This window comes from Ranitomeya imitator, chromosome 7 (genome assembly GCF_032444005.1).
Source record: "Ranitomeya imitator isolate aRanImi1 chromosome 7, aRanImi1.pri, whole genome shotgun sequence".
In the NCBI taxonomy this organism is placed as follows: Eukaryota; Metazoa; Chordata; class Amphibia; order Anura; family Dendrobatidae; genus Ranitomeya; species Ranitomeya imitator.
The window spans coordinates 225,971,530-225,999,226 of NC_091288.1; the positions used below are offsets into that span (position 1 = coordinate 225,971,530).

General features: G+C 42.7%; 1 protein-coding gene across 2 annotated transcripts in view; it reads right to left on the bottom strand.

Moving 5' to 3' along the window:
• SRCAP (Snf2 related CREBBP activator protein) overlaps positions 1-22,609 on the bottom strand; it is a 60,921-nt gene extending 38,312 nt beyond the window's left edge. The window contains exon 1 of one of the 2 annotated variants that reach the window (XM_069735243.1): positions 22,399-22,609. The gene's annotated coding sequence lies outside the window, so the exon portion shown is untranslated. The remainder of the gene's footprint in view (positions 1-22,398) is intronic. The other variant, XM_069735245.1, reaches the window with a different exon arrangement.
• Positions 22,610-27,697: the final 5,088 nt, after the last annotated feature.

The window sequence follows — 27,697 nt, forward strand, 5'->3', positions numbered from 1 at the left end:
ATACACTACACATCTGTTTACTCCCATTATCCTCTGTATACTATATACACATCCTCCATCTATACACTACACATCTGTATACACCCATTATCCTCTGTATACTATATACACATCCCCATCTATACATTACACATCTGTATACACCCATTATCCTCTATATACTATATACACATCCTCCGTCTATACACTACACATCTGTTTACTCCCATTATCCTCTGTATACTATATACACATCCTCCATCTATACATTACACATCTGTATACTCCCATTATCCTCTATATACTATATACACATCCTCCGTCTATACACTACACATCTGTTTACTCCCATTATCCTCTGTATACTATATACACATCCTCCATCTATACACTACACATCTGTATACACCCATTATCCTCTGTATCAAGATTCAAGATTCAAAGAAGCTTTATTGGCAGGACCAAATACACATCAGTTTTGCCAAAGCAAGTGTATAGAGGCAATAGGGATAGGGACTGAGGGGATGTTGGGTAGGAGCTGTGGGGGGAGGTGGATGGGGCAGATCCAGGGTGGGGGCTATAGTCCATGGCATAGGGGAGGTGGATGGGGCAGGTCCAGGGTGGGGGCTATAGTCTCATGGCATAGGGGAGGTGGATGGGGCAGATCCATTGTGGGGGCTATAGTCCATGGCATAGGGGAGGTGGATGGGGCAGATCCAGGGTGGGGGCTATAGTCCATGGCATAGGGGAGGTGGATGGGGCAGATCCATTGTGGGGGCTATAGTCCATGGCATAGGGGAGATGGATGGGGCAGATCCAGGGTGGGGGCTATAGTCCATGGCATAGGGGAGATGGATGGGGCAGATCCAGGGTGGGGGCTATAGTCCATGGCATAGGGGAGGTGGATGGGGCAGGTCCATTGTGGGGGCTATAGTCCATGGCATAGGGGAGGTGGATGGGGCAGATCCAGGGTGGGGGCTATAGTCCATGGCATAGTGGAGGTGGATGGGGCAGGTCCATTGTGGGGGCTATAGTCCATGGCATAGGGGAGGTGGATGGGGCAGGTCCAGGTTGGGGGCTATAGTCCATGGCATCATAGTTCTTTCTCGCAGTCTATGACATTCGCTCACATACCGCGCTGCTATCTCCACCGCTCTCTCTCTTCTCCCAGCAGGATATATATTTTCTCTTCCTCCTTCATGGTGATGAAGTCTGGGAAGAGATGTGAGAGTCTCCTGAAGTGAGTGTCCCTCACTGCTGAGTATTTGGAGCAGTGTAGCAGGAAGTGGGTTTCGTCCTCTATGGCCTCCTGATCTCAGTGTTGGCACAGTCTTTCCTCCCTGGGCTTGTAGCTCTGCCTGTGTCGGCCACATTCGATGGCCAGACTGTGGGCACTGAGTCTATATCGGCTCAGGATCTGGCGGTCTCTGGGGTCCGGGAGTTTCTCCAGATATGGGGCCAGTCTGTAGTCTCTCTGTAGGCTCCGGTACATGGTCAGTTTCTGTGAGCTGATGATATCATTCTTCCAGTCACTGACATACCTCTCCTGGCCTTCATCTGCCATCTTCCTAATTCCGGCTTTTGTCAGGTTGTTGTGATTGGTGTTCTGCTCCGGTTGGGTTTGGCTGGGCTGTTCCGGGGGTTCTTGTTTTTCTGTTTCACCTTCATGTATCAGGGCTTTATGGTGGTGGGAGCTTGGATTGCTCCTATGCAGGTGAGCCCGGAATGACAGCGCCCTCTTTAGAACTGTTAGGTGTAGAGGGAATCTGCCCAGCTCGGCCCGACAAGCACTGTTGGAGGTGCTCCGATGGACCTGGAGAAGGTGCTTGCAGAATTCCAGGTGGAATATTTCTGTTGGACTGGAATCCCACTTTGACCAGTCTGGGTAGGTGTGAGGACCCCAGACTTCGCTGCCATACAGGAGGATTGGGGCGATGATGGAGTCGAAGATTTTTAGCCAGACCCTCACTGGTGGCTTCAGATGGTAGAGTGTCCTTCGGATGGCATAGAAGGTTTTGCAGGCCTTGTCTTTCAGGGTCTCTATGGCTTGTTTGAAGTTCCCTGACCGGTGAATCTCTAGGCCCAGGTAGGTATATTTGTCCGTTCCTGTGAGGTCGCAGTTGTTGAGGATAAATGATGGGTGTTGGTCTGATCTTCTCTTTCTCCTCTGGAACACCATGGTGTTGGTTTTCTTTAGGTTGACCGGTAGGGCCCAGGTGGAGCTGAATTTCTCTAGGATTTTCAGGTTGTCCTGGAGGCCTTTCTCGGTTGGTGACAGCAGCAGCAGGTCATCTGCATACAGCAGGAATTTCACCTGGGCGTCGTGGAGGGTGAGACCTGGTGCTGAGGAGGATTCCAGGGCGGTAGCCAGCTCGTTGATGTAGATGTTGAAGAGCGTTGGGCTTAGGCTGCAGCCTTGTCTTACTCCGCGGCTCTGCTGGAAAAAAGCCGTTCTTTTGCCGCTCACACTCACGCTGCAGCTGTTCTCGGTGTAGGAGCTTTTGATGACATCGTAGGTCTTTCCTCCTATTCCACTCTCCAGCAGTTTCAGGAATAAGCCCGGGTGCCACACTGAATCAAAGGCCTTTTTAAAGTCCACAAAGCAGGCGTATATCTTCCCATTCTTTGTATTGTAGACGTGTCTCTGAATGAGGCTGTGCAGAGTATAGATGTGGTCAGTGGTGCGATGGTTCGGCATGAACCCTGCTTGGCTCTTGTTGAGGACGTTGTGCTCGGTGAGGAAGGTGAGGATCCTCTTGTTCAGGATACTGTTGAACAGTTTTCCCAGGTTGCTGCTGACGCATATGCCTCTGTAGTTAGCTGGGTCATACCTGTCCCCACTCTTGTGGATGGGTGTGATGAGGCCTTGGTTCCAGGTACGAGGGAAGTAGCCGGCACTCAGTACAATATTGAAGAGTTTAACCATTGCAGCCTGTATTTCTGGTGGGCTGTACTTCAGCATTTCTGGTAGGATTCCATCTAGGCCACCGGCTTTTATACAGTATACACTGTATACACTGTATACTGTATACACATCCTCCGTCTATACATTACACATCTGTATACACCCATTATCCTCTGTATACTATATACACATCCTCCGTCTATACACTACACATCTGTATACACCCATTATCCTCTGTATACTATATATACATCCTCCATCTATACATTACACATCTGTATACTATATACACATCCTCCATCTATACATTACACATCTGTATACTCCCATTATCCTCTGTATACTATATACACATCCTCCGTCTATACACTACACATCTGTATACACCCATTATCCTCTGTATACTATATATACATCCTCCATCTATACACTACACATCTGTATACACCCATTATCCTCTGTATACTATATATACATCCTCCGTCTATACATTACACATCTGTATACTCCCATTATCCTCTGTATACTATATACACATCCTCCGTCTATACATTACACATCTGTATACACCCATTATCCTCTGTATACTATATACACATCCTCCGTCTATACACTACACATCTGTATACACCCATTATCCTCTGTATACTATATATACATCCTCCATCTATACATTACACATCTGTATACTATATACACATCCTCCATCTATACATTACACATCTGTATACTCCCATTATCCTCTGTATACTATATACACATCCTCCATCTATACACTACACATCTGTATACTCCCATTATCCTCTGTATACTATATACACATCCTCCATCTATACATTACACATCTGTATACTCCCATTATCCTCTGTATACTATATACACATCCTCCATCTATACACTACACATCTGTATACTCCCATTATCCTCTGTATACTGTATACACATCCTCCATCTATACATTACACATCTGTATACACCCATTATCCTCTGTATACGATATACACATCCTCCATCTATACATTACACATCTGTATACACCCATTATCCTCTGTATACTATATACACATCCTCCATCTATACACTACACATCTGTATACTCCCATTATCCTCTGTATACTGTATACACATCCTCCGTCTATACATTACACATCTGTATACACCCATTATCCTCCGTATACTATATACACATCCTCCATCTATACACTACACATCTGTATACACCCATTATCCTCCGTATACTATATACACATCCTCCATCTATACATTACACATCTGTATACACCCATTATCCTCTGTATACTATATACACATCCTCCATCTATACATTACACATCTGTATACTCCCATTATCCTCCGTATACTATATACACATCCTCCATCTATACACTACACATCTGTATACACCCATTATCCTCTGTATACTATATACACATCCTCCATCTATACATTACACATCTGTATACTCCCATTATCCTCCGTATACTATATACACATCCTCCATCTATACACTACACATCTGTATACACCCATTATCCTCCGTATACTATATACACATCCTCCATCTATACATTACACATCTGTATACTCCCATTATCCTCTGTATACTATATACACATCCCCCATCTATACATTACACATCTATATACACCCATTATCCTCTGTATACTATATGTACATCCTCCATCTATACATTACAAATCTGTATACACCCATTATCCTCTGTATACTATATACACATCCTCCATCTATACACTACACATCTGTATACACCCATTATCCTCTATATACTATATACACATCCTCCGTCTATACACTACACATCTGTATACACCCATTATCCTCTGTATACTATATACACATCCTCCGTCTATACACTACACATCTGTATACACCCATTATCCTCTGTATACTATATACACATCCTCCATCTATACACTACACATCTGTATACTCCCATTATCCTCTGTATACTATATACACATCCTCCATCTATACATTACACATCTGTATACTCCCATTATCCTCTGTATACTATATACACATCCTCCATCTATACACTACACATCTGTATACACCCGTTATCCTCTGTATACTATATACACATCCTCCGTCTATACACTACACATCTGTATACACCCATTATCCTCTGTATACTGTATACACATCCTCCATCTATACATTACACATCTGTATACACCCATTATCCTCTGTATACTATATACACATCCTCCATCTATACACTACACATCTGTATACTCCCATTATCCTCTGTATACTATATACACATCCTCCATCTATACATTACACATCTGTATACTCCCATTATCCTCTGTATACTATATACACATCCTCCGTCTATACATTACACATCTGTATACTCCCATTATCCTCTGTATACTATATATACATCCTCCATCTATACATTACACATCTGTATACACCCATTATCCTCTGTATACTATATACACATCCTCCGTCTATACACTACACATCTGTATACACCCATTATCCTCTGCATACTATATATACATCCTCCATCTATACATTACACATCTATATACACCCATTATCCTCTGTATACTATATACACATCCTCCATCTATACATTACACATCTGTATACTCCCATTATCCTCTGTATACTATATACACATCCTCCATCTATACATTACACATCTGTATACACCCATTATCCTCTGTATACTATATACACATCCTCCGTCTATACATTACACATCTGTATACACCCATTATCCTCTGTATACTATATACACATCCTCCATCTTGACACTACACATCTGTATACACCCATTATCCTCTGTATACTATATACACATCCTCCGTCTATACACTACACATCTGTATACACCCATTATCCTCTATATACTATATACACATCCTCCGTCTATACACTACACATCTGTATACACCCATTATCCTCTGTATACTATATACACATCCTCCATCTATACACTACACATCTGTATACACCCAATATCCTCTGTATACTATATACACATCCTCCATCTATACACTACACATCTGTATACACCCATTATCCTCTGTATACTATATACACATCCTCCGTCTATACACTATACATCTGTATACACCCATTATCCTCTGTATACTATATATACATATCCTCCGTCTATACATTACACATCTGTATACTCCCATTATCCTCTGTATACTATATACACATCCTCCGTCTATACATTACACATCTGTATACTCCCATTATCCTCTGTATACTATATACACATCACATCTGTATACACCCATTATCCTCTGTATACTATATACACATCCTCCATCTATACATTACACATCTGTATACACCCATTATCCTCTGTATACTATATACACATCCTCAGTCTATACATTACACATCTGTATACTCCCATTATCCTCTGTATACTATATACACATCCTCCATCTATACATTACACAGCTGTATACTCCCATTATCCTCTGTATACTATATACACATCCTCCATCTATACACTACACATCTGTATACACCCATTATCCTCTGTATACTATATACACATCCTCCATCTATACATTACACATCTGTATACTCCCATTATCCTCTGTATACCATATATACACATCCTCCATCTATACATTACACATCTGTATACTCCCATTATCCTCTGTATACTATATACACATCTGTATACTCCCATTATCCTCTGTATACTATATACACATCCTCCATCTATACATTACACATCTGTATACACCCATTATCCTCTGTATACTATATACACATCCTCCATCTATACATTACACATCTGTATACACCCATTATCCTCTGTATACTATATACACATCCTCCGTCTATACATTACACATCTGTATACACCCATTATCCTCTGTATACTATATACACATCCTCCATCTATACATTACACATCTGTATAATCCCATTATCCTCTGTATACTATATACACATCTGTATACTCCCATTATCCTCTGTATACTATATACACAGCTGTATACTCCCATTATCCTCTGTATACTATATACACATCCTCCATCTATACATTACACATCTGTATACTCCCATTATCCTCTGTATACTATATACATATCCTCCATCTATACATTACACATCTGTATACTCCCATTATCCTCTGTATACTACATTCACATCTGTATACTATATACACATCCTCCATCTATACATTACACATCTGTATACACCCATTATCCTCTGTATACTATATACACATCCCCCATCGATACATTACACATCTGTATACTCCCATCCTCTGTATACTATATACACATCATCTATACACTACACATCTGTATACACCCATTATCCTCTGTATACTATATACACATCCTCCGTCTATACATTACACATCTGTATACTCCCATTATCCTCTGTATACTATATACACATCCTCCATCTATACATTACACATCTGTATACTCCCATCCTCTGTATACTATATACACATCCTCCATCTATACATTACACATCTGTATACTCCCATTATCCTCTGTATACTATATACACATCTGTATACTCCCATTATCCTCTGTATACTATATACACATCCTCCATCTATACATTACACATCTGTATACTCCCATTATCCTCTGTATACTATATACACATCTGTATACTCCCATTATCCTCTGTATACTATATACACATCCTCCATCTATACATTACACATCTGTATGCTCCCATTATCCTCTTTATACTGTATACACATCTGTATACACCCATTATCCTCTGTATACTATATACACATCCTCCATCTATACATTACACATCTGTATACACCCATTATCCTCTGTATACTATATACACATCCTCCGTCTATACATTACACATCTGTATACTCCCATTATCCTCTGTATACTGTATACACATCCTCCATCTATACATTACACATCTGTATACACCCATTATCCTCTGTATACTATATACACATCCTCCGTCTATACATTACACATCTGTATACACCCATTATCCTCTGTATACTATATACACATCCTCCGTCTATACATTACACATCTGTATACACCCATTATCCTCTGTATACTACATACATATCCTCCGTCTATACATTACACATCTGTATACACCCATTATCCTCTGTATACTATATACACATCCTCCATCTATACATTACACATCTGTATACACCCATTATCCTCTGTATACTATATACACATCCTCCATCTATACACTACACATCTGTATACACCCATTATCCTCTTTATACTATATACACATCTGTATACACCCATTATCCTCTGTATACTATATACATATCCTCCGTCTATACATTACACATCTGTATACTCCCATCCTCTGTATACTATATACACGATTCAAGATTCAAGATTCAAGATTCAAAGAAGCTTTATTGGCAGGACCAAATACACATCAGTTTTGCCAAAGCAAGTGTATAGAGGCAATAGGGATAGGGACTGTGGGGATGTTGGGTAGGAGCTGTAGGGGAGGTGGATGGGGCAGATCTAGGGTGGGGGCTATAATCCATGGCATAGGGGAGGTGGATGGGGCAGGTCCATTGTGGGGGCTATAGTCCATGGCATAGGGGAGGTGGATGGGGCAGATCCAGGTTGGGGGCTATAGTCCATGGCATAGGGGAGGTGGATGGGGCAGGTCCATTGTGGGGGCTATAGTCCATGGCATAGGGGAGGTGGATGGGGCAGATCCAGGTTGGGGGCTATAGTCCATGGCATAGGGGAGGTGGATGGGGCAGATCCAGGGTGTGGGCTATAGTCCATGGCATAGGGGAGGTGGATGGGGCAGATCCAGGTTGGGGGCTATAGTCCATGGCATAGGGGGAGGTGGATGGGGAAGATCCAGGTTGGGGGCTATAGTCCATGGCATAGGGGAGGTGGATGGGGCAGATCCAGGTTGGGGGCTATAGTCCATGGCATAGGGGGAGGTGGATGGGGCAGATGCAGGGTGGGGGCTATAGTCCATGGCATAGGGGAGGTGGATGGGGAAGATCCAGGTTGGGGGCTATAGTCCATGGCATAGGGGAGGTGGATGGGGCAGATGCAGGGTGGGGGCTATAGTCCATGGCATAGGGGAGGTGGGTGGGGCAGATCCATTGTGGGGGCTATAGTCCATGGCATAGGGGAGGTGGGTGGGGCAGATCCAGGTTGGGGGCTATAGTCCATGGCATCATAGTTCTCTTTCTCGCAGTCTATGGCATTCGCTCACATACCGCGCTGCTATCTCCACCGCTCTCTCTTCTTCTCCCATCCTCCGTCTATACATTACACATCTGTATACTCCCATTATCCTCTGTATACTATATACACATCTGTATACTCCCATTATCCTCTGTATACTATATACACATTCTCCATCTATACATTACACATCTGTATACTCCCATTATCCTCTGTATACTATATACACATCCTCCATCTATACATTACACATCTGTATACTCCCATTATCCTCTGTATACTATATACACATCTGTATACTCCCATTATCCTCTGTATACTATATACACATCCTCCATCTATACATTACACATCTGTATACTCCCATTATCCTCTGTATACTATATACACATCTGTATACTCCCATTATCCTCTGTATACTATATACACATTCTCCATCTATACATTACACATCTGTATACTCCCATTATCCTCTGTATACTATATACACATCCTCCATCTATACATTACACATCTGTATACTCCCATTATCCTCTGTATACTATATACACATTCTCCATCTATACATTACACATCTGTATACTCCCATTATCCTCTGTATACTATATACACATCCTCCATCTATACATTACACATCTGTATACACCCATTATCCTCTGTATACTATATACACATCCTCCATCTATACATTACACATCTTTTCCAAAGCGTTTGATACCGTGCCGCACAAGAGGTTGGTACACAAAATGAGAATGCTTGGTCTGGGGGAAAATGTGTGTAAATGGGTTAGTAACTGGCTTAGTGATAGAAAGCAGAGGGTGGTTATAAATGGTATAGTCTCTAACTGGGTCGCTGTGACCAGTGGGGTACCGCAGGGGTCAGTATTGGGACCTGTTCTCTTCAACATATTCATTAATGATCTGGTAGAAGGTTTACACAGTAAAATATCGATATTTGCAGATGATACAAAACTATGTAAAGCAGTTAATACAAGAGAAGATAGTATTCTGCTACAGATGGATCTGGATAAGTTGGAAACTTGGGCTGAAAGGTGGCAGATGAGGTTTAACAATGATAAATGTAAGGTTATACACATGGGAAGAAGGAATCAATATCACCCTTACACACTGAATGGGAAACCACTGGGTAAATCTGACAGGGAGAAGGACTTGGGGATCCTAGTTAATGATAAACTTACCTGGAGCAGCCAGTGCCAGGCAGCAGCTGCCAAGGCAAACAGGATCATGGGGTGCATTAAAAGAGGTCTGGATACACATGATGAGAGCATTATACTGCCTCTGTACAAATCCCTAGTTAGACCGCACATGGAGTACTGTGTCCAGTTTTGGGCACCGGTGCTCAGGAAGGATATAATGGAACTAGAGAGAGTACAAAGGAGGGCAACAAAATTAATAAAGGGGATGGGAGAACTACAATACCCAGATAGATTAGCGAAATTAGGATTATTTAGTCTAGAAAAAAGACGACTGAGGGGCGATCTAATAACCATGTATAAGTATATAAGGGGACAATACAAATATCTCGCTGAGGATCTGTTTATACCAAGGAAGGTGACGGGCACAAGGGGGCATTCTTTGCGTCTGGAGGAGAGAAGGTTTTTCCACCAACATAGAAGAGGATTCTTTACTGTTAGGGCAGTGAGAATCTGGAATTGCTTGCCTGAGGAGGTGGTGATGGCGAACTCAGTCGAGGGGTTCAAGAGAGGCCTGGATGTCTTCCTGGAGCAGAACAATATTGTATCATACAATTATTAGGTTCTGTAGAAGGACGTAGATCTGGGTATTTATTATGATGGAATATAGGCTGAACTGGATGGACAAATGTCTTTTTTCGGCCTTACTAACTATGTTACTATGTATGTTACTATGTTACATCTGTACACTCCCATTATCCTCTGTATACTATATACACATCCTCCGTCTATACATTACACATCTGTATACTCCCATTATCCTCTGTATACTATATACACATCCCCATCTATACATTACACATCTGTATACACCCATTATCCTCTGCATACTATATATACATCCTCCATCTATACATTACACAGCTGTATACTCCCATTATCCTCTGTATACTATATACACATCCTCCGTCTATACACTACACATCTGTATACACCCATTATCCTCTGTATACTATATATACATCCTTCATCTATACATTACACATCTGTATACACCCATTATCCTCTGTATACTATATACACATCCTCCATCTATACACTACACATCTGTATACACCCATTATCCTCTGCATACTATATACACATCCCCCATCTATACATTACACAGCTGTATACTCCCATTATCCTCTGTATACTATATACACATCCTCCATCTATACATTACACATCTGTATACACCCATTATCCTCTGCATACTATATACACATCCCCCATCTATACATTACACAGCTGTATACTCCCATTATCCTCTGTATACTATATACACATCCTCCATCTATACATTACACATCTGTATACACCCATTATCCTCTGCATACTATATACACATCCCCCATCTATACATTACACAGCTGTATACTCCCATTATCCTCTGTATACTATATACACATCCCCCATCTATACATTACACATCTGTATACTCCCATTATCCTCTGTATACTATATACACATCCTCCATCTATACATTACACATCTGTATACTCCCATTATCCTCTGTATACTATATACACATCTGTATACTCCCATTATCCTCTGTATACTATATACACATCCTCCATCTATACATTACACATCTGTATACTCCCATTATCCTCTGTATACTATATACACATCTGTATACTCCCATTATCCTCTGTATACTATATACACATCCTCCATCTATACATTACACATCTGTATGCTCCCATTTTCCTCTTTATACTGTATACACATCTGTATACACCCATTATCCTCTGTATACTATATACACATCCTCCATCTATACATTACACATCTGTATACACCCATTATCCTCTGTATACTATATACACATCCTCCGTCTATACATTACACATCTGTATACACCCATTATCCTCTGTATACTACATACATATCCTCCGTCTATACATTACACATCTGTATACACCCATTATCCTCTGTATACTATATACACATCCTCCATCTATACATTACACATCTGTATACACCCATTATCCTCTGTATACTATATACACATCCTCCATCTATACATTACACATCTGTATGCTCCCATTATCCTCTTTATACTATATACACATCTGTATACACCCATTATCCTCTGTATACTATATACATATCCTCCGTCTAAACATTACACATCTGTATACTCCCATCCTCTGTATACTATATACACGATTCAAGATTCAAGATTCAAAGAAGCTTTATTGGCAGGACCAAATACACATCAGTTTTGCCAAAGCAAGTGTATAGAGGCAATAGGGATAGGGACTGTGGGGATGTTGGGTAGGAGCTGTAGGGGAGGTGGATGGGGCAGATCTAGGGTGGGGGCTATAGTCCATGGCATAGGGGAGGTGGATGGGGCAGATCCAGGGTGGGGGCTATAGTCCATGGCATAGGGGAGGTGGATGGGGCAGATCCAGGTTGGGGGCTATAGTCCATGGCATAGGGGGAGGTGGATGGGGAAGATCCAGGTTGGGGGCTATAGTCCATGGCATAGGGGAGGTGGATGGGGCAGATCCAGGTTGGGGGCTATAGTCCATGGCATAGGGGGAGGTGGATGGGGAAGATCCAGGTTGGGGGCTATAGTCCATGGCATAGGGGAGGTGGATGGGGCAGATGCAGGGTGGGGGCTATAGTCCATGGCATAGGGGAGGTGGATGGGGCAGGTCCATTGTGGGGGCTATAGTCCATGGCATAGGGGAGGTGGGTGGGGCAGATCCATTGTGGGGGCTATAGTCCATGGCATCATAGTTCTCTTTCTCGCAGTCTATGGCATTCGCTCACATACCGCGCTGCTATCTCCACCGCTCTCTCTTCTTCTCCCATCCTCCGTCTATACATTACACATCTGTATACTCCCATTATCCTCTGTATACTATATACACATCTGTATACTCCCATTATCCTCTGTATACTATATACACATTCTCCATCTATACATTACACATCTGTATACTCCCATTATCCTCTGTATACTATATACACATCCTCCATCTATACATTACACATCTGTATACTCCCATTATCCTCTGTATACTATATACACATCTGTATACTCCCATTATCCTCTGTATACTATATACACATCCTCCATCTATACATTACACATCTGTATACTCCCATTATCCTCTGTATACTATATACACATTCTCCATCTATACATTACACATCTGTATACTCCCATTATCCTCTGTATACTATATACACATCCTCCATCTATACATTACACATCTGTATACACCCATTATCCTCTGTATACTATATACACATCCTCCATCTATACATTACACATCTTTTCCAAAGCGTTTGATACCGTGCCGCACAAGAGGTTGGTACACAAAATGAGAATGCTTGGTCTGGGGGAAAATGTGTGTAAATGGGTTAGTAACTGGCTTAGTGATAGAAAGCAGAGGGTGGTTATAAATGGTATAGTCTCTAACTGGGTCGCTGTGACCAGTGGGGTACCGCAGGGGTCAGTATTGGGACCTGTTCTCTTCAACATATTCATTAATGATCTGGTAGAAGGTTTACACAGTAAAATATCAATATTTGCAGATGATACAAAACTATGTAAAGCAGTTAATACAAGAGAAGATAGTATTCTGCTACAGATGGATCTGGATAAGTTGGAAACTTGGGCTGAAAGGTGGCAGATGAGGTTTAACAATGATAAATGTAAGGTTATACACATGGGAAGAAGGAATCAATATCACCATTACACACTGAACGGGAAACCACTGGGTAAATCTGACAGGGAGAAGGACTTGGGGATCCTAGTTAATGATAAACTTACCTGGAGCAGCCAGTGCCAGGCAGCAGCTGCCAAGGCAAACAGGATCATGGGGTGCATTAAAAGAGGTCTGGATACACATGATGAGAGCATTATACTGCCTCTGTACAAATCCCTAGTTAGACCGCACATGGAGTACTGTGTCCAGTTTTGGGCACCGGTGCTCAGGAAGGATATAATGGAACTAGAGAGAGTACAAAGGAGGGCAACAAAATTAATAAAGGGGATGGGAGAACTACAATACCCAGATAGATTAGCGAAATTAGGATTATTTAGTCTAGAAAAAAGACGACTGAGGGGCGATCTAATAACCATGTATAAGTATATAAGGGGACAATACAAATATCTCGCTGAGGATCTGTTTATACCAAGGAAGGTGACGGGCACAAGGGGGCATTCTTTGCGTCTGGAGGAGAGAAGGTTTTTCCACCAACATAGAAGAGGATTCTTTACTGTTAGGGCAGTGAGAATCTGGAATTGCTTGCCTGAGGAGGTGGTGATGGCGAACTCAGTCGAGGGGTTCAAGAGAGGCCTGGATGTCTTCCTGGAGCAGAACAATATTGTATCATACAATTATTAGGTTCTGTAGAAGGACGTAGATCTGGGGATTTATTATGATGGAATATAGGCTGAACTGGATGGACAAATGGCTTTTTTCGGCCTTACTAACTATGTTACTATGTATGTTACTATGTTACATCTGTATACTCCCATTATCCTCTGTATACTATATACACACATCCTCCATCTATACACTACACATCTGTATACTCCCATTATCCTCTGTATACTATATACACATCCTCCGTCTATACATTACACATCTGTATACTCCCATTATCCTCTGTATACTATATACACATCCCCATCTATACATTACACATCTGTATACACCCATTATCCTCTGCATACTATATATACATCCTCCATCTATACATTACACATCTGTATACTCCCATTATCCTCTGTATACTGTATACACATCCTCCATCTATACATTACACATCTGTATACTCCCATTATCCTCTATATACTATATACACATCCTCCGTCTATACACTACACATCTGTATACACCCATTATCCTCTGTATACTATATATACATCCTCCATCTATACATTACACATCTGTATACACCCATTATCCTCTGTATACTATGTACACATCCTCCATCTATACATTACACATCTGTATACACCCATTATCCTCTGTATACTATATACACATCCTCCATCTATACATTACACATCTGTATACACCCATTATCCTCTGTATACTATATACACATCCTCCATCTATACATTACACATCTGTATACACCCATTATCCTCTGCATACTATATACACATCCCCCATCTATACATTACACAGCTGTATACTCCCATTATCCTCTGTATACTATATACACATCCTCCATCTATACATTACACAGCTGTATACTCCCATTATCCTCTGTATACTATATATACATCCTCCATCTATACATTACACATCTGTATACACCCATTATCCTCTGTATACTATATACACATCCTCCATCTATACATTACACATCTGTATACACCCATTATCCTCTGTATACTATATACACATCCTCCATCTATACATTACACATCTGAATACTCCCATTATCCTCTGCATACTATATACACATCCTCCGTCTATACATTACACATCTGTATACACCCATTATCCTCTGTATACTATATACACATCCTCCATCTATACATTACACATCTGTATACTCCCATTATCCTCTGTATACTATATACACATCCTCCATCTATACATTACACATCTGTATACACCCATTATCCTCTGCATACTATATACACATCCTCCATCTATACACTACACATCTGTATACACCCATTATCCTCTGTATACTATATATACATCCTCCATCTATACATTACACATCTGTATACGCCCATTATCCTCTGTATACTATATACACATCCTCCATCTATACATTACACATCTGTATACACCCATTATCCTCTATATACTATATACACATCCTCCGTCTATACATTACACATCTGTATACTCCCATTATCCTCTGTATACTATATACACATCCCCCATCTATACATTACACATCTGTATACTCCCATTATCCTCTGTATACTATATACACATCTGTATACACCCATTATCCTCTGTATACTATATACACATCCTCCGTCTATACATTACACATCTGTATACACCCATTATCCTCTGTATACTATATATACATCCTCCATCTATACATTACACATCTGTATACTCCCATTATCCTCTGTATACTATATACACATCCTCCATCTATACACTACACATCTGTACTCCCATTATCCTCTGTATACTATATACACATCCTCCGTCTATACATTACACATCTGTATACGCCCATTATCCTCTGTATACTATATACACATCCTCCATCTATACATTACACATCTGTATACTCCCATTATCCTCTGTATACTATATACACATCCCCCATCTATACATTACACATCTGTATACTCCCATTATCCTCTGTATACTATATACACATCTGTATACACCCATTATCCTCTGCATACTATATATACATCCTCCATCTATACACTACACATCTGTATACACCCATTATCCTCTGCATACTATATACACATCCTCCATCTATACATTACACATCTGTATACTCCCATTATCCTCTGCATACTATATATACATCCTCCATCTATACATTACACATCTGTATACACGCATTATCCTCTGTATACTATATACACATCCTCCGTCTATACACTACACATCTGTATACACCCATTATCCTCTGTATACTATATACACATCCTCCAACTATACATTACACATCTGTATACTCCCATTATCCTCTGTATACTATATACACATCTGTATACTCCCATTATCCTCTGTATACTATATACACAGCTGTATACTCCCATTATCCTCTGTATACTATATACACAGCTGTATACTCCCATTATCCTCTGTATACTATATACACAGCTGTATACTCCCATTATCCTCTGTATACTATATACACAGCTGTATACTCCCATTATCCTCTGTATACTATATACACAGCTGTATACTCCCATTATCCTCTGTATACTATATACACAGCTGTATACTCCCATTATCCTCTGTATACTATATACACAGCTGTATACTCCCATTATCCTCTGTATACTATATACACATCTGTATACTCCCATTATCCTCTGTATACTATATACACATCTGTATACTCCCATTATCCTCTGTATACTATATACACATCTGTATACTCCCATTATCCTCTGTATACTATATGCACATCTGTATACTCCCATTATCCTCTGTATACTATATACACATCTGTATACTCCCATTATCCTCTGTATACTATATACACATCTGTATACTCCCATTATCCTCTGTATACTATATACACAGCTGTATACTCCCATTATCCTCTGTATACTATATACACAGCTGTATACTCCCATTATCCTCTGTATACTATATACACAGCTGTATACTCCCATTATCCTCTGTATACTATATACACATCTGTATACTCCCATTATCCTCTGTATACTATATACACAGCTGTATACTCCCATTATCCTCTGTATACTATATACACAGCTGTATACTCCCATTATCCTCTGTATACTATATACACAGCTGTATACTCCCATTATCCTCTGTATACTATATACACAGCTGTATACTCCCATTATCCTCTGTATACTATATACACATCTGTATACTCCCATTATCCTCTGTATACTATATACACATCTGTATACTCCCATTATCCTCTGTATACTATATACACAGCTGTATACTCCCATTATCCTCTGTATACTATATACACATCTGTATACTCCCATTATCCTCTGCATACTATATACACATCCTCCATCTATACATTACACATCTGTATACTCCCATTATCCTCTGCATACTATATATACATCCTCCATCTATACATTACACATCTGTATACACGCATTATCCTCTGTATACTATATACACATCCTCCGTCTATACACTACACATCTGTATACACCCATTATCCTCTGTATACTATATACACATCCTCCAACTATACATTACACATCTGTATACTCCCATTATCCTCTGTATACTATATACACATCTGTATACTCCCATTATCCTCTGTATACTATATACACATCTGTATACTCCCATTATCCTCTGTATACTATATACACAGCTGTATACTCCCATTATCCTCTGTATACTATATACACATCTGTATACTCCCATTATCCTCTGTATACTATATACACAGCTGTATACTCCCATTATCCTCTGTATACTATATACACAGCTGTATACTCCCATTATCCTCTGTATACTATATACACAGCTGTATACTCCCATTATCCTCTGTATACTATATACACAGCTGTATACTCCCATTATCCTCTGTATACTATATACACAGCTGTATACTCCCATTATCCTCTGTATACTATATACACATCTGTATACTCCCATTATCCTCTGTATACTATATACACATCTGTATACTCCCATTATCCTCTGTATACTATATGCACATCTGTATACTCCCATTATCCTCTGTATACTATATACACATCTGTATACTCCCATTATCCTCTGTATACTATATACACATCTGTATACTCCCATTATCCTCTGTATACTATATACACAGCTGTATACTCCCATTATCCTCTGTATACTATATACACAGCTGTATACTCCCATTATCCTCTGTATACTATATACACAGCTGTATACTCCCATTATCCTCTGTATACTATATACACATCTGTATACTCCCATTATCCTCTGTATACTATATACACAGCTGTATACTCCCATTATCCTCTGTATACTATATACACAGCTGTATACTCCCATTATCCTCTGTATACTATATACACAGCTGTATACTCCCATTATCCTCTGTATACTATATACACAGCTGTATACTCCCATTATCCTCTGTATACTATATACACATCTGTATACTCCCATTATCCTCTGTATACTATATACACAGCTGTATACTCCCATTATCCTCTGTATACTATATACACAGCTGTATACTCCCATTATCCTCTGTATACTATATACACAGCTGTATACTCCCATTATCCTCTGTATACTATATACACATCTGTATACTCCCATTATCCTCTGTATACTATATACACAGCTGTATACTCCCATTATCCTCCGTCTATACATTACACAGCTGTATACTCCCATTATCCTCTGTATACTATATACACAGCTGTATACTCCCATTATCCTCTGTATACTATATACACATCTGTATACTCCCATTATCCTCTGTATACTATATACACAGCTGTATACTCCCATTATCCTCTGTATACTATATACACAGCTGTATACTCCCATTATCCTCTGTATACTATATACACATCTGTATACTCCCATTATCCTCTGTATACTATATACACATCTGTATACTCCCATTATCCTCTGTATACTATATACACATCTGTATACTCCCATTATCCTCTGTATACTCCCATTATCCTCTGTATACTATATACACATCTGTATACTCCCATTATCCTCTGTATACTATATACACATCTGTATACTCCCATTATCCTCTGTATACTATATACACATCTGTATACTCCCATTATCCTCTGTATACTATATACACATCTGTATACTCCCATTATCCTCTGTATACTATATACACAGCTGTATACTCCCATTATCCTCTGTATACTATATACACAGCTGTATACTCCCATTATCCTCTGTATACTATATACACAGCTGTATACTCCCATTATCCTCTGTATACTATATACACAGCTGTATACTCCCATTATCCTCTGTATACTATATACACAGCTGTATACTCCCATTATCCTCTGTATACTATATACACATCTGTATACTCCCATTATCCTCTGTATACTATATACACATCTGTATACTCCCATTATCCTCTGTATACTATATACACATCTGTATACTCCCATTATCCTCTGTATACTATATACACAGCTGTATACTCCCATTATCCTCTGTATACTATATACACAGCTGTATACTCCCATTATCCTCTGTATACTATATACACAGCTGTATACTCCCATTATCCTCTGTATACTATATACACAGCTGTATACTCCCATTATCCTCTGTATACTATATACACAGCTGTATACTCCCATTATCCTCTGTATACTATATACACAGCTGTATACTCCCATTATCCTCTGTATACTATATACACAGCTGTATACTCCCATTATCCTCTGTATACTATATACACAGCTGTATACTCCCATTATCCTCTGTATACTATATACACAGCTGTATACTCCCATTATCCTCTGTATACTATATACACAGCTGTATACACCCATTATCCTCCGTATACTATATACACATCCTCCATCTATACATTACACAGCTGTATACTCCCATTATCCTCTATATACACAGCTGTATACTCCCATTATCCTCTGTATACTATATACACAGCTGTATACTCCCATTATCCTCTGTATACTATATACACATCCTCCATCTATACATTACACAGCTGTATACTCCCATTATCCTCTGTATACTATATACACAGCTGTATACTCCCATTATCCTCTGTATACTATATACACAGCTGTATACTCCCATTATCCTCCGTATACTATATACACAGCTGTATACACCCATTATCCTCTGTATACTATATACACATCCTCCATCTATACATTACACAGCTGTATACACCCATTATCCTCTATATACACAGCTGTATACTCCCATTATCCTCTGTATACTATATACACAGCTGTATACACCCATTATCCTCTATATACACAGCTGTATACACCCATTATCCTCTGTATACTATATACACATCCTCCATCTATACATTACACAGCTGTATACACCCATTATCCTCTATATACACAGCTGTATACTCCCATTATCCTCTGTATACTATATACACATCTGTATACTCCCATTATCCTCTGTATACTATATGCACATCTGTATACTCCCATTATCCTCTGTATACTATATACACATCTGTATACTCCCATTATCCTCTGTATACTATATACACATCTGTATACTCCCATTATCCTCTGTATACTATATACACAGCTGTATACTCCCATTATCCTCCGTATACTATATACACAGCTGTATACTCCCATTATCCTCTATATACACAGCTGTATACTCCCATTATCCTCTGTATACTATATACACATCCTCCATCTATACATTACACATCTGTATACTCCCATTATCCTCTGTATACTGTATACACATCCTCCATCTATACATTACACATCTGTATACTCCCATTATCCTCTGTATACTATATACACATCCTCCATCTATACATTACACATCTGTATACACCCATTATCCTCTGTATACTGTATACACATCCTCCATCTATACATTACACATCTGTATACTCCCATTATCCTCTGTATACTATATACACATCCTCCATCTATACATTACACATCTGTATACTCCCATTATCCTCTGTATACTATGTACACATCCTCCATCTATACATTACACATCTGTATACACCCATTATCCTCTATATACACAGCTGTATACTCCCATTATCCTCTGTATACTATATACACATCTGTATACTCCCATTATCCTCTGTATACTATATACACAGCTGTATACTCCCATTATCCTCTATATACACAGCTGTATACTCCCATTATCCTCTGTATACTATATGCACAGCTGTATACTCCCATTATCCTCTGTATACTATATACACAGCTGTATACTCCCATTATCCTCTGTATACACAGCTGTATACTCCCATTATCCTCTGTATTCTATATACACAGCTGTATACTCCCATTATCCTCTGTATACACAGCTGTATACTCCCATTATCCTCTGTATACACAGCTGTATACTCCCATTATCCTCTGTATACTATATACACAGCTGTATACTCCCATTATCCTCTATATACACAGCTGTATACTCCCATTATCCTCTGTATACACAGCTGTATACTCCCATTATCCTCTGTATACTATATACACAGCTGTATACTCCCATTATCCTCTGTATACACAGCTGTATACTCCCATTATCCTCTGTATTCTATATACACAGCTGTATACTCCCATTATCCTCTGTATACACAGCTGTATACTCCCATTATCCTCTGTATACTATATACACACGTTCTCACACCGGACATTACACATAACTAGCCTCACACCGTGTCCTCCCCCACACACAGCCTCTCCGTGCACTCTCTCCTCGGCCGCCATCTTGTCTGTTCCTCACCTGCGCGCTTTCTGATGCGCTCCCGGTTCCGCTCAGCGGTCACAATCCGTCGCCATCCGTCTCGGTGGTTGGTGAGGGTGCGCCCGCGTTCAGGGGGCGGGCAGCGGGCGGCTCCGGGGCCGGGGAACACTCCGGGGGTCGTCACACTCAGACGGGAAACGACTTTCCTGTCAGCTGGACTGAGCCGGCGCTCACTGCGCAAAATGGCGACGTGGGCGGAGACACAGGGCTTTTTACGAAGGGCGGGGATTCTACGTCACGCACCTTAGAGCACGCTGGGAAACTTGGGCGTGGCTCCGCGTCTTCAGTGAGGCCGGGGAAAAGCGGGAAATTACAAGTGTGTGCGTGACCGTGTGTGTACTTCCCTCACCGTGTGTGTATACCTCCCTCACCGTGTGTGTATACCTCCCTCACCGTGTGTGTATACCTCCCTCACCGTGTGTGTATACCTCCCTCACCGTGTGTGTATACCTCCCTCACCGTGTGTGACCTGTGTGTATATACCTCCCTCACCGTGTGTGACGCGTGTGTGTATACCTCCCTCACCGTGTGTGACCTGTGTGTGTATACCTCCCTCACCGTGTGTGACCTGTGTGTATATACCTCCCTCACCGTGTGTGACCCGTGTGTGTACACCTCCCTCACCGTGTGTGTATACCTCCCTCACCGTGTGTGACCCGTGTGTATATACCTCCCTCACCATGTGTGACCCGTGTGTGTATACCTCCCTCACCGTGTGTGTATACCTCCCTCACCGTGTGTGTATATCTCCCTCACCGTGTGTGTATACCTCCCTCACCGTGTGTGACCTGTGTGTATATACCTCCCTCACCGTGTGTGACGCGTGTGTGTATACCTCCCTCACCGTGTGTGACCTGTGTGTGTATACCTCCCTCACCGTGTGTGACCTGTGTGTGTATACCTCCCTCACCGTGTGTGACCTGTCTGTATATACCTCCCTCACCGTGTGTATATACCTCCCTCACCGTGTGTGACGCGTGTGTGTATACCTCCCTCACCGTGTGTGACCCGTGTGTGTACACCTCCCTCACCGTGTGTGACCCGTGTGTGTATACCTCCCTCACCGTGTGTGTATACCTCCCTCACCGTGTGTGACCCGTGTGTGTATACCTCCCTCACCGTGTGTGTATACCTCCCTCACCGTGTGTGACCCGTGTGTATATACCTCCCTCACCATGTGTGACCCGTGTGTGTATACCTCCCTCACCGTGTGTGTATACCTCCCTCACCGTGTGTGTATACCTCCCTCACCGTGTGTGTATACCTCCCTCACCGTGTGTGTATACCTCCCTCACCGTGTGTGTATACCTCCCTCACCGTGTGTGTATACCTCCCTCACCGTGTGTGTATACCTCCCTCACCGTGTGTGACCCGTGTGTGTATACCTCCCTCACCGTGTGTGACCCGTGTGTGTATACCTCCCTCACCGTGTGTATACCTCCCTCACCGTGTGTGTATACCTCCCTCACCATGTGTGACCCGTGTGTGTATACCTCCCTCACCGTGTGTGTATACCTCCCTCACCGTGTGTATATACCTCCCTCACCGTGTGTATATACCTCCCTCACCGTGTGTATATACCTCCCTCACCGTGTGTATATACCTCCCTCACCGTGTGTATATACCTCCCTCACCGTGTGTATATACCTCCCTCACCGTGTGTATGTACCTCCCTCATCGTGTGTGACCTGTGTGTGTATACCTCCCTCATCGTGTGTATACACCTCCCTCACCGTGTGTGACCCGTGTGTATACAACTCCCTCACCGTGTGTGACCCGTGTGTATATACCTCCCTCACCGTGTCTGACCCGTGTGTATACCTCCCTCACCGTGTGTGTATACCTCCCTCACCGTGTGTGACCCGTGTGTATATACCTCCCTCACCGTGTGTGGCCCGTGTGTATATACCTCCCTCACCGTGTGTGACCCGTGTGTATACCTCCCTCACCGTGTGTACACCTCCCTCACCGTGTGTATATACCTCCCTCACCGTGTGTGTATACCTCCCTCACCGTGTATGACCCGTGTGTATATACCTCCCTCACCGTGTGTGTATACCTCCCTCACCGTGTATGACCCGTGTGTATATACCTCCCTCACCGTGTGTATATACCTCCCTCACCGTGTATGACCCGTGTGTATATACCTCCCTCACCGTGTGTGTATACCTCCCTCACCGTGTGTGACCCGTGTGTATATACCTCCCTCACCGTGTATGACCCGTGTGTATATACCTCCCTCACCGTGTGTGACCCGTGTGTATATACCTCCCTCACCGTGTATGACCCGTGTGTATACCTCCCTCACAGTGCGTGTATACCTCCCTCACCGTGCGTGTATACGTCCCTCACCGTGCGTGTATACGTCCCTCACCGTGCGTGTATACCTCCCTCACCGTGCGTGTATACCTGCCTCACCGTGCGTGTATACCTGCCTCACCGTGCGTGTATACCTGCCTCACCGTGCGTGTATACCTGCCTCACCGTGTGTGTATACCTGCCTCACCGTGTGTGTATACCTCCCTCACCGTGTGTGTATACCTCCCTCACCGTGTGTGTATACCTCCCTCACCGTGTGTGTATACCTCCCTCACCGTGTGTGTATACCTCCCTCACCGTGTGTGTATACCTCCCTCACCGTGTGTGTATACCTCCCTCACCGTGTGTGCGTGTGTATATACCTCCGTCACCGTGTGTGTATACCTCCGTCACCGTGTGTATATACCTCCCTCACCGTGTGTGTGCGCGCGTGTGTATACCTCCCTCACCGTGTGTATATACCTCCCTCACCGTGTGTGCGCGTGTGTATATACCTCCGTCACCGTGTGTATATACCTCCGTCACCGTGTGTGTGTGCGCGTGTGTATATACCTCCATCACCGTGTGTGTATACCTCAGTCACCGTGTGTACGCGTGTGTATATACCTCCATCACCGTGAGTGTATACCTCCCTCACCGTGTGTGCGCGTGTGTATATACCTCCGTCACCGTGTGTATATACCTCCCTCACCGTGTGTGTATACCTCCCTCACCGTGTGTGCGCATGTTTATACACCTCCCTCACCGTGTGTGTATACCTCCCTCACCGTGTGTATATTCCTCCCTCACCGTGTGTATATTCCTCCCTCACCGTGTGTGACCCGTGTGTGTATATCTCCCTCACCATGTGTGACCCGTGTGTGTATACCTCCCTCACCGTGTGTGCGCATGTGTATACACCTCCCTCACCGTGTGTGACCCGTCTGTATATACCTCCCTCACCGTGTGTATATACCTCCCTCACCGTGTGTGACCCGTGTGTGTATACCTCCCTCACCGTGTGTGACCCGTGTGTGTATACCTCCCTCACCGTGTGTGACCCGTGTGTATATACCTCCCTCACCGTGTGTGCGCATGTGTATACACCTCCCTCACCCTGTGTGACCCGTGTGTGTATATTCCTCCTTCACCGTGTGTGACCCGTGTGTATATTCCTCCCTCACCGCGTGTGACCCGTGTGTGTATACCTCCCTCACCGTGTGTGACACGTGTGTATATACTTCTTTCACCGTGTGTGACCCGTGTGTATATCTCACTCACCGTGTGTGACCCGTGTGTATATACCTCCCTCACCGTGTGACCCGTGTGTATATACTTCCCTCACCGTGTGTGACCCGTTTGTATATACCTCCCTCACCGTGTGTGACCCGTGTGTATATACCTCCCTCACCGTGTGTGACCCGTGTGTATACACCTCCCTCACCGTGTGTGACCCGTGTGTATATATCTCCCTCACCGTGTGTGACCCGTGTGTATATACCTCCCTCACAGTGTGTGACCCGTGTGTATATACCTCCCTCACCGTGTGTGACCCGTGTGTATATACCTCCCTCACCGTGTGTGACCCGTGTGTATACCTCCCTCACCGTGTGACCCGTGTGTATACCTACCTCACCGTGTGTGACCCGTGTGTATATACCTACCTCACCGTGTGTGACCCGTGTGTATATACCTCCCTCACCGTGTGTGACCCGTGTGTATATACCTCCCTCACCGTGTGTGACCCGTGTGTATATACCTCCCTCACCGTGTGTGACCCGTGTGTATATACCTCCCTCACCGTGTGTGACCCGTGTGTGTATACGTCCCTCACCGTGTGTGTATACCTCCCTCACCGTGTGTGACCCGTGTGTGTATACCTCCCTCACCGTGTGTGACCCGTGTGTATACACCTCCCTCACCGTGTGTGACCCGTGTGTATATACCTCCCTCAGTGTGTGACCCGTGTGTATATACCTCACCGTGTGTGACCCGTGTGTATATACCTCCCTCACCGTGTGTGACCCGTGTGTATATACCTCCCTCACCGTGTGTGACCCGTGTGTGTATACCTCCCTCACCGTGTGTGACCCGTGTGTGTATACCTCCCTCACCGTGTGTGTATACCTCCCTCACCGTGTGTGACCTGTGTGTATACCTCCCTCACCGTGTGTGACCCGTGTGTATACCTCCCTCACCGTGTGTGACTCGTGTGTATATACCTCCCTCACCGTGTGTGACCTGTGTGTGTATACCTCCCTCACCGTGTGTGACCCGTGTATATACCTCCCTCACCGTGTGTGACCTGTGTGTATACCTCCCTCACCGTGTGTGTATACCTCCCTCACCGTGTGTGACCCGTGTGTGTATACCTCCCTCACCGTGTGTGACCCGTGTGTATACACCTCCCTCACCGTGTGTGACCCGTGTGTATATACCTCCCTCAGTGTGTGACCCGTGTGTGTATACCTCCCTCACCGTGTGTGACCCGTGTGTGTATACCTCCCTCACCGTGTGTGACCCGTGTGTGTATACCTCCCTCACCGTGTGTGTATACCTCCCTCACCGTGTGTGACCCGTGTGTGTATACCTCCCTCACCGTGTGTGACCCGTGTGTATATACCTCCCTCACCGTGTGTGACCCGTGTGTGTATACCTCCCTCACCGTGTGTATATACCTCCCTCACCGTGTGTATATACCTCCCTCACCGTGTATATACCTCCCTCACCGTGTGTATATACCTCCCTCACCGTGTGTATATACCTCCCTCACCGTGTGTGACCCGTGTGTATATACCTCCCTCACCGTGTGTGTATACCTCCCTCACCGTGTGTATGTACCTCCCTCACCGTGTGTGACCTGTGTGTGTATACCTCCCTCATCGTGTGTATACACCTCCCTCACCGTGTGTGACCCGTGTGTATACACCTCCCTCACCGTGTGTGACCCGTGTGTATATACTTCCCTCACCGTGTGTGA